This window comes from Podarcis pityusensis (assembly GCF_964106645.2).
Source record: "Podarcis pityusensis genome assembly, chromosome: 12".
Taxonomy (NCBI): Eukaryota; Metazoa; Chordata; class Lepidosauria; order Squamata; family Lacertidae; genus Podarcis; species Podarcis pityusensis.
The window spans coordinates 53,910,715-53,927,439 of record NC_138037.1 but is presented as its reverse complement, the minus strand read 5'-3'; the positions used below and the strand labels follow the sequence as shown (position 1 = coordinate 53,927,439).

At 44.0% G+C, this 16,725-nt stretch overlaps 1 protein-coding gene across 8 annotated transcripts in view; it reads left to right on the top strand.

Annotated features, from left to right (window-relative positions):
* LOC308459952 (engulfment and cell motility protein 1) overlaps positions 1–16,725 on the top strand; it is a 194,480-nt gene that overhangs the window by 152,345 nt on the left and 25,410 nt on the right. The window lies entirely within an intron of this gene.

The window sequence follows — 16,725 nt, the reverse complement described above, 5'->3', positions numbered from 1 at the left end:
GCAGGCTCCAGATGCAGCAACACTTAACAGATTGGAACCTCATTTCAGCTGAGCCCGAAGCCTTTCAGCTAACAGTACTTGTTCAAGTCCCCAGGCAAAGATAATTCCCTCCCCCCAACAACACACCCTTTCCTTCTGCTGTGGAAGGAAATTTTGAAGGCCTGCTTAAAAGTGTCATTTTCCACGGTTCAGCTAGTTGTACTGAAAAAACCTACTGCCTGCTTCTCTAAAGACATTTAGACAAGGTACAGAAACCAATTGCTCACTGAACCCATGAACCACATGGGTAGGCACCAAGAGCTAGGTCCTCCAACTTGACGCCAATCTTGAAATATGCCTGTGTAGTATATTTATTTTTATAGCCATCTTGACTGAAATTATGCACTGCACCATTGTACTGGGAAAACACTCCTATAAATTCTTCGTCCTTTGGCTGCTTTACACACTAAGTTTTGACAAAGATTTAATGGTGCTTCTTGTTGCAGCTGTCCCAATTGGACTTGGGCCCCAGGGAGATTAGACTGGCCTCGACCAGAGCCAGGGCCTTTTTGGCCGTGGCCCCGGCCTGGTGGAACACTGTCTCATAAGAGACCAGGGCCCTGCGAGATTTGGCAGGGCCTGCAAGACAGAGCTGTTCCGCCAGGCCTTTGGTCAGGGTTCGGTCTGACTCATTTTCTCTTTGTATAAGAACAAGCACGAAGGAGGTTTCCCAGCCTGCTCACAGGTCCTTATAATATCAGTGGAAACAGTTGGTCCTGGCGAGTATTAACCACTTTCAGTTTTAACCTGATTAATTTTAATTTCTTTGAATTAATTTTGGGATGCATTTTAATCAATTGATTGATTGATTGATTGCATGCATATTGTATTATTTATATGATGTTAGCCACTCTGAGCCTAGATCTGGCTGGGGAGGGCAGGGTACAAATAAATTATTATTATTATGTGCTGGCCTTAGTTTTCTTGCAAGTGGTATAGTGCCACTTATTCAGGGTACTTTGTAGTACTGTGCCTTAGTTACACCTTCATAATAGGTGGATCATGCCCACCTAACGCAGAAGCAGTCTTGTTATGATAGATCTGGTGCTGTTTCACATGTTCATCAATCCATTTATAAACCACACCTGTGGGAAATACATGCATATGTTCATTGTCATGTTGTGCAGATGCCTGGTTATCGTCTTCCAAAGCAACTACTCTGTTTCAAAAATGGAAAGCGTAATGCTGGTGGTCAACAAAAGAGGTTTAAAGACTCTCTCAAGGGAAATCTAAAAAAAAATGTACACCGACAACTGGGGAACACTGGCCTGAGAGAGCTCCAGTTGGAGAACAGCCTTTACCAAAGGTGTCATGGACTTTGAAGACGCGCAAACCCAGGATGAAAGGGAGAAACGTGCTAAGAGGAAGGCATGTGTGGCAGACCCTCACTGTGATCAGCTCCTGCTTGGAAACCTATGTCCCCACTGTGGACATAGTAGTAAGCATGCATTTAGTTTAGTACGCTGTGACCATTCCATGGACTCTGCACTCCTCCCCATTTCCTCCTCCAACGGTGAAACAGAGACAAACTGTGGTCAGCTTTAAGTATGGTTTGTCCACACAAGTTCACTTCAAACCATTGTTTATAATTCTGGCTTGTTCGGATAAACTATAGTCAAAAGTAATTACATCTCCCAGTGGTTAGTTGAGAATCTAAGGAAATGTTTCCAGTGTTTCTTTGACTTTAGAGGTGAGGTGTGTGGGGAGCACGTGGTAACAATTCTGTGGCTGTCCTGCTGCCCGAAATTTCTAATTTAGTGTTGAGGTGTTCAAAAACTCATCATGTTGGCAGGTTCTGTGCACAGCCTGTCCCCCTATGAAGTGGCGATAGTAACCAAGGTGAGTTACTGTCTGGTAGATTATCAAGTGTTGCATATTTACTGGAGGAAAGGGAAATATTGGATAAATAGTTGGTAGGATCATATTTTGTATTGGAGGAAAAATATGTGAGATCTAAGTGTGAAAATATGCTATCTTGAGCTACAGGAAATTCCAGAGGTATGTGGCATTACTTTTGGACTGCTGGGGGCATACTTCAAAACCTTTTAAATGGAAGTTATATTTTTATCACTTAACAATTTTACCTTTTTTAATCTGTTGAGTAAGGGGGGGCATGGTGATATGTTATGAGATTTCAGAATGCTCCTTATGGAAATGTGGCAAGACAGGGAAAGTCTGGATAAAATAAGGTGCAGGGCAAGTAATACAACCTTTTCTTTTATTTGGCTTTGGTTCAGAAATTACCTTGGAAATTAAAATGGAAAAGAGTTTGAGATTTCAAGATGACTGAGATTTTAACATAACATGTCACAGAAGTAGTAATAACAGGATTGATCTGCTAGCGGAATTGATCTGCTAGGAGCTCCGGAAAATGAAGCGGGATCTCAGACGGCTAGAGCGAGTATGGCGACGGACTCGTGATGGAGCCTCAAGAACATCTTATAGGACGCTTATGAAAGCCTATGAGATGGCTATGAAAGCTGCTAAGAAATCTTACTTTGCAGCTTCCATTGCATCCGCTAGCTCTCGCCCGGCACAACTTTTTAGAATAATTAGATCAATAACGTCCTTAGGAGGACAACCAAATTTAAGCACAAATTCGACCCACAGCTGTGAGGCATTCGCGAGCTTTTTTGTGGAGAAAGTCCTGTTGCTCCGCCGTGACCTCCCTGCCAATTTAGATACAGTGACTGAACTGGAGGCCCCTCGACTGACTTCAGGTCCAGTGTTGGACCATTTCGATCGAATACTCCCTGCTGATATGGATAGATTCCTCCAGGTTAATAGGCCCACCACCTGCCACCTTGATCCGTGCCCGTCTTGGCTGATTAGGGAGTGTCCAGATGTTACGCGGACCCCCCTGGTTGAAATCTTCCATATCTGGGTAAGGTAATTGAGAGAGCGGTTGCTGAACAGCTTGGTAGGTTTCTGGAGGAAACATCAGCTTTAGATCCATTTCAGTCCGGTTTCCGTCCTGGTTTTGGGACCGAAACGGCTCTGGTTGCCCTAACAGACGATCTCCGTAGACAGCTGGATCGAGGCGGGTCAGGACTGGTGATCCTTTTAGATTTGTCAGCAGCCTTTGACATGGTTGATCATGATCTTCTGGACCACCGCCTCGCAGACGTGGGGATACAGGGCATAGCCCGTAACTGGCTGTGCTCTTTTATCTCTGGTCGGGGACAGAGGGTGGCGCTAGGGAGGGAAATGTCGTCGCGCCACTCCTTGGTGTGTGGAGTGCCGCAGGGCGCAATCCTCTCCCCAATGCTTTTTAACATCTTTATGCGCCCCCTTGCCCAGATTATCCGGAGCTTTGGGCTGGGCTGTCACCAATATGCTGATGACACTCAGCTCTATCTGCTGATGGATGGCCACACCGACTCGGCCCCGAACACACTGACCAGATGCTTGGAAGCTGTGGCTGGATGGTTTTGTGGGAGCCGATTGAAACTAAATCCTTCGAAGACAGAGGTCCTATGGCTAGGTCGGGATGGCATGGGGATGAGGGACCAACTCCCTTCTCTTGCGGGGGCCCAATTAGTGCCATTGCCTTCCATTAAGAGTTTGGGTGTAATCCTTGACGCCTCCCTTTCCATGGAGGCGCAAGTTACAGCAACAGCCAAGGCGACATTTTTCCACCTTCACCGCATCAAGCAGTTGGTCCCTTACCTTTCCTGCCCTGACCTGGCCACAGTGATCCATGCGACGGTCATCTCCAGGCTTGACTACTGTAATTTGCTCTACGCGGGGCTGCCCTTGAAGCTGTCCCAGAAACTCCAGAGGGTGCAGAATGCTGCAGCGAGGCTCCTCACGGGGTCTCTGCCATGGGAGCATATTCACCCAGTGCTTTTCAAACTGCACTGGCTCCCGGTGGAGTACAGGGTCAGATTTAAGGTGCTGCTTTTGACCTTTTAAGCCCTTCACGGCCTAGGACCCTCGTACCTACGGGACTGCCTCTCCCGGTCTGCCCCACGGAGAGCCTCAAGGTCCATAAATAGCAACACCCTTGTGGTCCCGGGCCCTAAGGAAGTTAGATTGGCTTCAACCAGAGCCAGGGCCTTTTCAACTTTGGCTCCGGCCTGGTGGAACGCTCTGCCTCACGAGACCAGGGCCCTGCAGGATCTGATTTCTTTCCGCAGGGCCTGTAAGACAGAGTTGTTCCGCCTGGCCTTTGGCTTGGAGCCAATTTGATTCCTTCCCTCTCTTTCTTTTTTCTTTTCCTTCTCCTTCTGCGACGAGGCTACATTTTAATATTTTAATGTTTCAATATTTTAATGTATTTTTTAATTTTGTTTTTAAGTTGTAATCATTTAACTTGTTTTTATTATTGCTTGTAAGCCGCTCTGAGCCCAGCCTTGGCTGGGGAGGGCGGGGTATAAATAAATATTATTATTATTTTTATTATTATAGCGTAACCTCTGAATACAGCATGCTAAAAGTAGTGGCAGAACATATACTTTGTCAATGAGATTCTTTAGGCACTCAATGAATTGTTAATCTTAGTGGGAGTTCTTGACTGTGTGTTTGCTTCCTCTGATGCGCATTGTTTTGGAAGAAACGGGTCTGTAATCATTTGGGCTTCTATTCAAATATACTCTCTGCTCTTTCAGGCTGAACTCCAGTTTCCTAAGGTGAATTTGCCAGTCTAAATGGGCATGTTGTACATACGGATTCATCTGATTGAGGCAGCATGTGGACCACAGTTGTGTGATTCCTTCATTCATCCAACTTGTAGTTTGGTACACATTTACAGCGCCAAATCCAAAGCTGTATTCGTGTCTGATTGGTTTGATACTCACAGCACTAATATGAAAAGCTGATAATTGAGAAGAAGTCAAAGGTGTCCAGGTAAACCTCAGTGTGTGTGTAAATTCAGTGACATAAAAGTTACTGATAATGATTTCCAAAAGGCAATTTTTACTAATTAGTTCTCATTATTCAGTCCAATAGCAGTGTTAAGGTTTTTCCTATCCTTAATTCGAACATCTAATGTTCATAATGTACCAGTACACCAGTATGTTTGTTGAGTGAGACAGTATCACACTGGTTTAGATACTTTGGCTTAGGCTGCCATCATTGTTGAAGGAAGTTTCTGAAACACTCTCTAGCCTTTTCTACTTGTAGGATATGTTCAAAGGAAGAATACCTTTGACTAATTGTAATGTTTCATTCTCATTGAAAAAGTCAGGTATATGATGGAAAACATTTTACTTTTTTAAAAAAAAGATATTTTCTAAAGAGAAAAGTGTTCGATAAATGAGTCCAGGGAAGGTTGTTGGCATATTTGCTCCGACAACCAGCACACTGAGAACAGCTACCGTATTGGCCTGAATATAAGCCGCACCTGAATATAAGCTGCACCTTTAAAATTGGGGGGGGGGGAGAAGAAAAGACAATACCCAAATATAAGCCGCTCCCTTAAAATTTCGCAGGCACTCACACCTGTTCCGTTTTACCATATGTCTGTTTCAGCAGCGAGATTGTAAAAGCCAATTTTTCTAAGGTTGTGAATTTAAGCCACACTTTAACTTTTCACGGTCGGAATTTGGGGGGGAAGTGAGGCTTATATGCAGGCCAATATGGTATTTTTCAAAGCTTGTTCTCTCATCAGTCTTGTATGTTTCTCTAAAGAAGTCGTCCTTTTTAGCCGTTGCTATTTTCAAATATAAATGTCCTAACTGCACAATTACTGCAGCTCTTTGTTTTGCAAAGGTAGCCTCTCCTTAGTGGCATTTATTTATTTATTTATTTATTTATTTAGTACCCTATTAAGTAAGTATACCACCCTGTACGCGTAGATCTCTGAAGCAACTGGGTAAAATCAATTTCCAGAGTGGTAGCTGTTGCAGCCATAAAAAAAAAAATATGTGTGAAAGTTGTCACAAGACTCTTCGTTGTTTTTAGGTAAGAGAAGAGAGTAGAAGGGCAGCTTCAAAATGCTTATATACTACTCAGGCAATTGGAGGAAAGCTCACTGATAATTTCAGTGAATAAAAATTGAATTTTAAACTACATAATAGTATTTAGCAATGAAACCGAAGGGCTTGCTTGTAAGTTAAATTGTTTTTGGTTTTATCCCTTGTATTCTGCATCTTTACCCTCAGAAGCTATATGCATAGTATAAAATGTGATTGCTGGGATGATCCACAGGATTAGATTTCCATCTCATCAGATAATGACTTTGTTCTTCCTCGGTCTCATTTCCCTGTCTTGGGGCATGGGGGGGGTTTCGTTTGCCTTCTCCTTTTGCAACTGTTCTCTGTTTCAGTGCATTCCGCTCATTTGCCATGGAGATGTTTCTGGCCATCTTCCGGTGTGAGTTTCTGCATCTGCCCTTAAATCTGTGTTTGATTTACCCAGCAATTTCCTAGGTGAATGTGAGAGAGAACCACAATTGCACAGGGTTAGCATGCCAGAGGAAAACAAATATGTCTGATGAGCACGTGTGCAGGTCTCTCCAAACTCAAAATATAGCCTAGAATCAAGACATGAGTAGAATGTGTGCTTTTATTTAAAATGCATCTCTGAGTTATTTGTGGGGCATAGGAATTCATTCGTGTGTTTTTTCAAAATATAGTCTGGCCCCCCACAAGGTCTGAGGGGCAGTGGACCGGCCCCCTGCTGAAACGTTTGCTGACCCCTGGTGTAAATCATATATTTATCCAATGCTTTTGCAGTAATCTAGCATATCATGCCTGGAGGCATTTACCTTTGTGTATGACCACCAAAGCAGCTGTTTTCATTAGGATAATCACTAGTTGATATCTCAGTGCAATACTGCCCAAAATTGGGCAGCATGCTGCTTATACAAAAAATATTTAATTGCTTAATCGTGTCTCCCTGATTTGATTGTGTGTGTGTGTGTGTGTGTGTGCGCGCGCGCGCGCGCACAGGCACACAATATGTATTCTGGATTAAGAGTAATATGTTATAAAACGAATAGCAAACTTTGATATTCAACGGGTGTTTACATCAGAATGTCCACATTAGTACCCAGTAATTGCATAAAGCAGCTGTGCAAGCCTTGATAGTAATTATGCTAATTTATTTTGCTTGAGAAGAGAGAGAGAAATCTAGTTGCACTAAGGCAGTACTGCAGGAGGTAAGGAGTGGAAGCTGCAGAAGGAAACTCTGTAGGAAGAGAAAATGATTAAAACAAGATTGATTGGTCGGGACTAAAGTGTTCATTTGTATTCCATTCTCTGCTGTGCTGCAGAGAAGAGGAGAAATAGCCACTCCTGACATTCTGGAATAGCAAAGGGAGGAGGGGAGGGGAGGATAATATCTATCAGAGGCAACAAGAGCATTTAATTTTCCAAAGACTATGATTAAACAAATGTTTCTGCTGCCTGGAAGCCTTTGCAGACATTTGTGGGGACAAAATTAGAGGAGGCAATTTGTCTGCGGTAATAGGCACACATAGGATGGCCCGGCGATGCATATTCATAGCATTGGTTTTTCCCAGCTCTGTCTGTTGCCTGATAGCAAATGCATTTCCAAGGAAGTGGATCTCACCCCCCTCAGATCCCTGAGAAGTTTGTTGGCGGGAATGTCAACATACTCCCACTGCTTGAAACTCCTGAGGCTAGGAAAACCAACAGCTGTAAGGAAGGTCAGTTGCCACAATCAGGAAGTGGAGCCCTTTGCCTGTGAATACTTAGTCCAGGCTATATAGATCTTCCAGTTGCTTAAGAACAACTGCTAAGATACCTTGCATATCCTGCCTCACCTGCAGGATTGCTAAATGTGGCCCTGAAACACATACGGTACCTAGGACTCTTTCCAAGGTGCCGATCCTGCTTTGCCTTGCCTTCCTGGAACCCCAGAGCTACTGATCTCCCCCTTGCTTGCGCCATCACTTATCCATAACAGTGGGCATCCCCATTGATCAGAACCCCCAAAAAAAGGTTATTGAAAAGCAAAATAAACGGGTTTTTTATTTAAAAAATAATAATGCTGTGTCCCTACTGAAAAATTAAGTGAACTGGACGCCACTTTCATCATTCAAAGGGGACCATGAAATTGGGAGAAGCATTTGCATTCATGCTTAGAAGCATATTCCTTCAGACATCCCTGTGCGTGTTCAGTGTCACCTTAAATCACTGATAATCCCATGGCAAATATGCTGCTGTAGTTGTATGAAATGTATCTAGTGCTATCTGGCAATCCGGTGTTTAGAGTCTTTCAAAGTCTGGGCTGCCATTCACAACATTGCTGAGTAGCAAGAAGTTTGTCTATACCAGCTTAGGATATGGCTCAGCTGGTGCCTTTTGCATCTCATCCAGGATGATGTAGCTGAGCAGGGCTCCATTTCCAGGCTTTCCTCAGGTGAAGTCGGGACCTTCTTAAAGATATACTAGGTTTTCCCCAGTGTCTTTGTTCAGACATTGTAGAAAGCACCTAGATGACCCTTGTGGTCCTTTCCAACTTTACAATTATATGAATCTACCCAGTAGTGATGTATGGAAGTGAGAGCTGAACCATAAAGAAGGCTGATTGCTGAAGAATTGATGCTTTTGAATTGTGGTGCTGGAGGAGACTCTTGAGAGTCCCATGGACTGCAAGAAGATCAAACCTATCCATTCTGAAGGAAATCAGCCCTGAGTGCTCACTGGAGGGACAGATCCTGAAGCTGAGGCTCCAGTACTTTGGCCACCTTATGAGAAGACCAAACTGCGGGAGGCAGTGGAAGACAGGAGTGCCTGGTGTGCTGTGGTCCATGGGGTCACAAAGAGTTGGACACGACTAAACAACAACCATTCCTTCCTCATTATATTTAAATGATAAGCCGACACCTACCTGTGCATAATTGTGTATAGAAAGAGTCTCAATTCATATCAATGTTGGAAGGACTCAAACATGTACATTGTTCAGATTTATCCTTTTATCTCATTTGTTCACCCATAGTGAGTGTGTGTGTGTGTGTGTGTGTGTGTGTGTGTGTGTCAGTCAGACCCACAAAGAGATAGCAATGAAAGGGAGAGGGGCAGATCAAAATAATGAGAAATTAACTGCAAAAAAAGTCTTTGTAAAGCAGGCACTCCCAAAGCAATTCACACTTGAAGAGCCTGCTGTCACAGCCTACACTAGGATGTCTGAAGGAAATATCATGAGATTGAACAGGAGTCCTGTTGCTAGAGGAATTTTGAAATGTGCTGATAAGTAAGGGCAGGTTTACATGAGACCAAGCTTGTAGCCCGATTGTATAGTAAGAAAGCCGATTTCTGTCACGTCTTGGGGTGTCAATATTTGTGGGCCAGTTCGTCTTTAGCAGGCGTCAGCAAACTTTTTCAGCAGGGGGCCGGTCCATTGTCCCTCAGATCTTGTGGGGGGCCGGACTATATTTTTTGGGGGGAAATGAACAAATTCCTGTGCACCACAAATAACCCAGAGATGCATTTTAAATAAAAGCACACATTCTACTCATGTAAAAACACGCTGGTTCTCGGACCGTCCGCGGGCCTTAGGTTGCCTCCACCTGGTCTTTAGCATTGGCAGTTGCTGTGGCCATGGTAGTTTAAACAGCATTAATCCAGTTTACTACTTTTAACTTTTGAGGGACTCCTTTTCCATGACGAGGTAATTTCACCTGAGATAATTTATTTAAGGGTATAAATTCAGCAGCTGTCCTAGAGATCGTTTTGATGGGCTGAGATTAGTCCATTGTAGTAACAATCTGCGTTGGTGCAATGGGCGCAGGTTACAAATGCCTTTTATTATCCCAGTGTGTCAGTTTTGAATGTGGTTAATTCGGTATAGAAGGCCCAAGAGATCCATCTTTTAAACGGAATGTATGCTCTGATCGATGTGGTGGTTTCATGACACTGAGAAGCTCAAGTTTTAGTTCTTACGCTGCAATCCTAGCCCCTGGAAGGCCCATCAAAATTAAACTGTATTCACAGCTTACTGCCTGTGTTTAGCAAGGGCAGAAAGTGAGAAGGAGGGGGGGAATGCCCTTTCATTGTGCCAGATCCCAGACTGATACAGTGAAGAGGCCCAAATTAGGCCTTTCTCCATCACATGATGGTAGCAAGGCTTGCTCAGGATTCAGCAGAACCTGCTCTGTCCCCACCCCTCCTGAAGTGCCACAGGTCAAGGGTTTCTGCTACCTATTGCTGGTAGGGATGTTGCTGCCTATAGTTTGGGCAGGCAGTTTTGGGCGCTGCTTGTCGGAACCGAGGGATGGAAAGCCAGTTGGCTTGGCCCCAGCCGGAGCATCTCCCTTCTCAGCCTTGCCGCTGCAGAGATTCATCAGTCATCCTCCTCCGACGTGCGTCCACGACTCATGCTGCTGTACATGCAAGAGCACACATTACTCGGCAGAGTAAACACAACAGAACAGGCTCGAGGCATGGATACTATACTAAACTACGCATTTATTATACATAAATCAGGACAAAGAAAAACATGGCCTCTCTCCTTGTCGTTCTTCTCGGAGAGAGAGAAAACAAAAGCAATACAGAGCAGATGTTCCGCTCACGGGACTCCAGCAATCTGTGCTGGAATGTAAACAGACATGTGACATGTAACAATTCCACATATCTGCAGCGAGGGTGGAGTGGAATTCCCAACACTACTCTCCAAGGCTTCCCTGCCAATGGCAGAGGCCCCCATCCCACCCTCAGTGGCGGAGACTGACACCTCTGCTGCAGCCAGACTTCCTCCACTGAAGCAGATCAGGGGTTTGGATTTCTCTTTAGTCCTTATGGTGAAAGATGGTGACTCTCCAGTACCTCTGCTCCTGTTCTTCCTTGAACATGCAACTAGGCTCTCAGGTCCTCTGTTGCAGCGCCTCCGCTCTCTCCTTTAGAAAGTCTGCATGCATACTACTTAGCTGCTCCTTAACATTAGGAATTCACTCTCATACCTCTGGACATCAGTGTCACCCCATCAATCACCATCTTCAGAAATCATTTAAAAACTCAGCTCTTTCCTCCCTTCCTTTTTCTGATTGTTTGTTTCCTTGAGGACTCCGTGTTGTACACTTCTATGACTTGCAGTGCTCTGAAATAAAGAGATTATTCCCATCCCTAAGAACAATTACCACCAGCCAATGGGAATTGCATCTCTGAAAATACTGGCAGCATCCAGAGAGGCAGTACTAGAACGCTCATCTCCTGGGTTCCATCGAACCACAATACAATTCTGTGGCATACACTCATGCATTGATGAGTTAATATGATTCTCTAGCACTTTTGTCTATCAGCACTATGTGTGAGAGTGAGAAAGCACCCACATATAAATTGCACGTGACAAGTGCACATGTGTTTATTTTTCCACACAGAGATGTGCTTTCATCGCATGACAATATGCATATGGTTCCTGTGAATAATGTTTGAGGTTATCTGTGCTCACATCAGCAACATCCTTTTCGTGCACAGATTTTTTTGCAGGAGGAAGACGAACTGTTACCCTAATTAAGCAGAATGCTCTTCCCCAAAAGAGGAACAAAATACAGTGGAACCTCTGCTTACAACCAGAATCCATTCCGAAGGTCCAGTCATAACTAGAAACATATATAAGTAGAGGCGCACGTTTCCATAGAAAGTAATGGAAAAGTGAATTGATCCATTCTAGATGATGAAAAACACCCCCTAAAACAGTAGTTTAACACAGATTTTACTGTCTGAGACCATAGATCCATAAAATGAAGACAATAATCAATGTACTCTACAGTACTATAAAATAAGTAAGACAGTACTGTAGATGAAAAAAATAACACTTATTTTTTTTCTTAACGTTTACTAAGGGTGGGTGGGCTTACCTGGCTACAATCTGGGGGTGGGGCAAGGGTCAGTAAAGAGTTGGTTCACTTCGTCCAAGGTCACTTTTTTTTCTTGCCAGGCCAGGTTCTTCTCTGGACTTCCTCAGATTAGTTCCTTGGCGGGGTCTGGGGCTGCAGTGCACCCTGCTGTGCCTCTTGCAGGCGGCACCTCCTCCACAGCTTCGGGGGTGGGACGGGGGCCCTCTCCCCAGCAGCAGAGGCCCCAGTGCTGCCCCACAGCCGGCCGGGCGAGCTCCAGGCTGCTGGCAAGGCCTCTGTTCATATCTACAGGAAAGTTCATAAGTCGAAGCACCTACTGAAGGTCGTAAGTAGAGCCGTACATAAGTCGAGGTTCCACTGTAGTCAAGTCCCTTGCAGAGTTTTTCAGGATTAGGATATTGGGACGTTAGCAAACATGCAAGACAGAAACGTGGTTGGATTCACAGACTTTAACTCTCCACCCACCCCTCTCCTTCCCCCTCCCCTCGTAATTGCCACCAACTGGACTAAGATATTGTGCTGGGCTTTTTTTTAAGAGAATGATTAATGTGCTGAGTGAGGCAGAAATGTTGTCACTTCTTCTTGCAGGATTAATAAATGAAAAACCATGAATCAGCTGTAGATGGATTTTTTTTGTGGTGCACTGTTTATTCCACGCTTAAAACATTAAAGCACCCATCTTCTCTTACAAGGTTCTGAAGCCTTTGAAGCTTTTACTTTATTTTATTTCTATAACAATCTCCATCCCTTCCTTCTAGTCTACTCAGGGCACATGCACCCATTTTGAGTTTTCTACTGTTCTCCAAGGATAAACCACCTTGGGTTTCTGGAAGGTTGATAGACTTATCAGAGGCAATCTTGCGAGACCCTGTGATTGATGTGCTGGTGGCTGTAGCCCTTGAGTGATATTTTCTGCTGCTACCAGAGGCTGCAGTCAATTTATCCAAAGCAGAGCAGCTGTGACCATTAGAGATGCCTGCTGCCACTCAGGGATCTGCGTTCCTCTGTTCCTTCCTCTGCCCAGTCTTCTTGGCTTGCTCCTATAAGGGAGAAGTCAGTTGAATCCTTCTACCTTGGTTGTCTCATTTGGACTTTGCTGCCAATTCACAGATTCTAGCTGCTGGTTATTCATCCTCTTTTACTCCAGGCAACATATTCCTGCACTTAAAGGGGTTGCTTCTGTCTACCTCTTTCTTGAAATTCAATCTAAAGTGTGTCTATAGCATTGTGAGATTTGATATGCTCTTCATATTTTCAGGGGGGAAGGAAAAAGGAAGGCAGCACTACGAAACTGTGGCAGCGACAGCCAATAAAATATACAAATCTAGACCCAGAAGGGCCATGTTTGGAACTGTCACATACAGGATGCAAGCTGTCCTTATTAATAACAGCATATTCCCCGAATAGGACTGTAAAATGTGAGTAGAGGAGACATGCTAAGAGGTGTATAAGATTAGGCATGGGGTAGAGAAAGTAGATTGAGAGAAGCTCCCCACCACCACCACTTGCATAATACTAGAACCTGGGGCCATTCAATGAAACTGAAAGTCAGAAAATTCTAAACAGACAAGAAAATGACTTATTCACACAGTGCACTGCTAAGGTATGGAATTTATTTCTGCAAGAAGTAGTGATTGGCACCAATTTAGATGGCTTTAAAGGCGAAATAAGTTTAATGGAAGGTAAAGCTATCAATAAGGGAATCGGGTGGCACTGCGGGTTAAACCACAGAGCCTAGGACTTGCCGTTCAGAAGGTCAGCGGCTCGAATCCCTGCAACGGGGTGAGCTCCCGTTGCTCCGTCCCAGCTCCTGCCCACCTAGCAGTTTGAAAGCACGTCAAAGTGCAAGTAGATAAATAGGTACCGCTCCAGTGGGAAGGTAAACGGCGTTTCCGTGCGCTGCTCTGGTTCGCCAGAAGCGGCTTAGTCATGCTGGCCACATGACCCGGAAGCTGTACGCCGGCTTCCTTGGCCAATAAAGCGAGATGAGCGCCGCAACCCCAGAGTCGGCCACGACTGGACCTAATGGTCAAGGGTCCCTTTACCTTTTAAAGCTATCAATACCTGTTAGCCATGGGGGTTGTGCTCTTCCTCCATTGCTGAAGGAAGTATGCCTGCGAGAACCAGTTACTGGAAATCACAGGTGAGGATGTGCTGTTTAACTCAGATCCTGTTTGCAGGTTTCCTGTGGGCATATGGATGGCCACTATGAGAAGAGAGTCCTAGACTTGTTAAGTTATCACATTAAGTTGTCATGAACAGGATTGCGCAAAGATTATGTGTCCAGATGCTCGATATCTGTTTCACATTCCATGTGCTGTCTCATATGCATTGTGCAAGCTTATTGCACAGTGATGGGGGTTGTATCAGTATTTATCAAGGTATTTGCGCCTTCTAAAATGGAGATGCACAACTTGGTTTTCAGAAAAACCTTTAGAAAATTAACAGCAAACGGCAATTTTAAAGTTTTAAAATCTGTACAAAAAAACGCAAAGCTTCAGTTTAATATAACACTGAGAAAAATCAAAGTGAAGCTAAAAAAATTATTACACAGCATTTAAGCTAAAAGCTTCTGGAAATTAGAAATTCTGGAAGTTGAACATGGCCAGGTGGACTCTCAGGGAAGGAGATCTGCATTCTGGGTGCCATAATAGAACAAGTCCAAATATCAGAAAGTGCAGAGACACACAGAGGGGTTCCATTAGATAACATGAAATGGCAGCTGGATTCATATGGGGAAGGTGGCTCATTAAGCATCCGTACCCATTAAGAGTTTTAAGAGTTACAGTCAACACAAGGGTTCGTAAGGGAGCTGCAAGACTGATACTGCAAGCACATTCAGTATCAGGTGCAATAGCAAGAATGAATAGATTACCTTTAAGCCCTTATTCTCTTCTACCTAAAAACATTAAATTTAAACTGTTTAAATGCTGGCTATGGTGTTGCTAATTATAATAACCAGTTCCTAACACGAGTGGACCCAAGACTTAAATCTGCATAGAACCTCTTATTTCCAGTTCTACTTAATTTGCGGCCTGGTTGTGGTTATTCTTTGGTGAAGGGGATGTACTTTGTACGTTCCCTTCAGCATTTGCTTCCTGTTGCTAGGCAGAGATATGCTATACTTGCTTCATTCCTTCTCCACATTGCAGGGCTGAGATGAGGAAACTGGGATAGCTTTCGGAGGTGGTTAGTCCCACGAGCTTGTTAGTCCAATTAAACTCTGCGAATAACTGCTTGTGAACAAAACAACAGAAGCGTCAAGACAGATGATTATGCCCATTTTGTTTATGTTGCAATGGAATAGAGTAGTCTGGGTCATTGGATGAAACGTTTTACTTTTATCGGCTGAGCCAACAGGAAATGGCATTGTAGCAGTGGTCGTCTCGTGAAGGCCCTTACATGGTGGCTCCTCCTTTGTCTGCAGAACTTAGAAGCAAACCTTTGTTTCCCCGCCTACCTTGACATCTAAGCAACAAGGATGGGGTGGTTGCAAGCCTCTGTCAACTTTTTTACTTTAGAATTTTGCCCCTGAGCTATGCTGACCATGGAGGAAGAGGCAGGGCGACACATGACATGTTACTGGAAAGATTCCTGGGTAATACACCGCCCAGCCGGCATCACTGATGCCTTATTTTGATCATAGTTGGAACAGACATGGAGTGGGGGAAGGGATAACGTCTCCAACCAACTGATCTAGACTTCAATTAAGTAATGAACAGTTTCACAAAAGCTGCGATTTCCAGCTGTCACCTCCTTTTACTTGGTCAGATAAACCATTGCATGCTGCAGTCATTACATGCCTGCCCTGCCCCAAGGATATATAATGGCATAGAAATAGTTGTTAAAGACATTTGTTTTTTTCTGTGTGTCCCCTTCCTAATTCCCACTGTAAGGTGCTGCTCAGATAATGCACATCTTGTGATTGAGATCAAACACAGGTGAGCAAGCAAACCTAGCTATTTTCTAAAGCCTTATGAGTACCAGAAACACCATTTATTTCCACCATAAGATGAGAATTCACAGAACTTGTTATTCATGATACACTTGATTATGGTGCTTGTAAAAGGCTCTTCTTTCTGATGCATTTGCCCTTCAGTATCTCAGATACGAATTTCAAAACCTATTGAGTTCATGTTATTATGAACTCATACATTTTCCACTTCTCCTTTCTCACCCTTTTCTGATGAGGTCTCTGCTTCTTCATCTTCCCTCTTTGTCCCATGTGGCCATCCCTTGACATTTGAGGCATATCCACACAGCTCAGATTTAGTGTAACTGAATTCTCACAATCCTGTTATTTATTTCACTGCCCCAATATGTAGGGTGTTGATGTGGTCACTACATGACTTACAGTGACTTGCATAAGCTGTGTATTCTGCATAGTGCTCTTTTCACACTCAGTAGACAGTAGAGTGACTGAATCCTACAGGGGAGATAGATAGATAGATAGATAGATAGATAGATAGATATGCCAGTCCATTAATATCTACAACCTGCTTCTCTTTGATACTTCTGCAGAGTATCCAGGGAATCAGAGCCTTTTGAATTGTATCTCTGCACCCTCAGAATTTCTGTAAGAGCCAAAGGACAAAAAATCTAAGTGTCAGGGTAGACAAGACGTCTCATGCCTGGTGATGCTTGCTTGTGCGCCTGTCTGGTTTGTTCTTCTCTTACTGCCTCTGAGAGCCATTAAACCGAGTCATGTGTTCATGTTCCGTTCCCAGAAGACCCAATTTCCTTGCCTGTAGATCTATAGTAATTCAAGAAGCTAATGTGCTTATTGCAGCAATTAATGATCCATTTCCTCTGAACAGTATTTACAGAAAACATGCACTCATCGGTGATGGCAAAACAGTTTTCAGAATCTCAGTGGGATCATTCTACTTCTGCCATGAAAGCTGAAGAAAGCGTCACTCCTT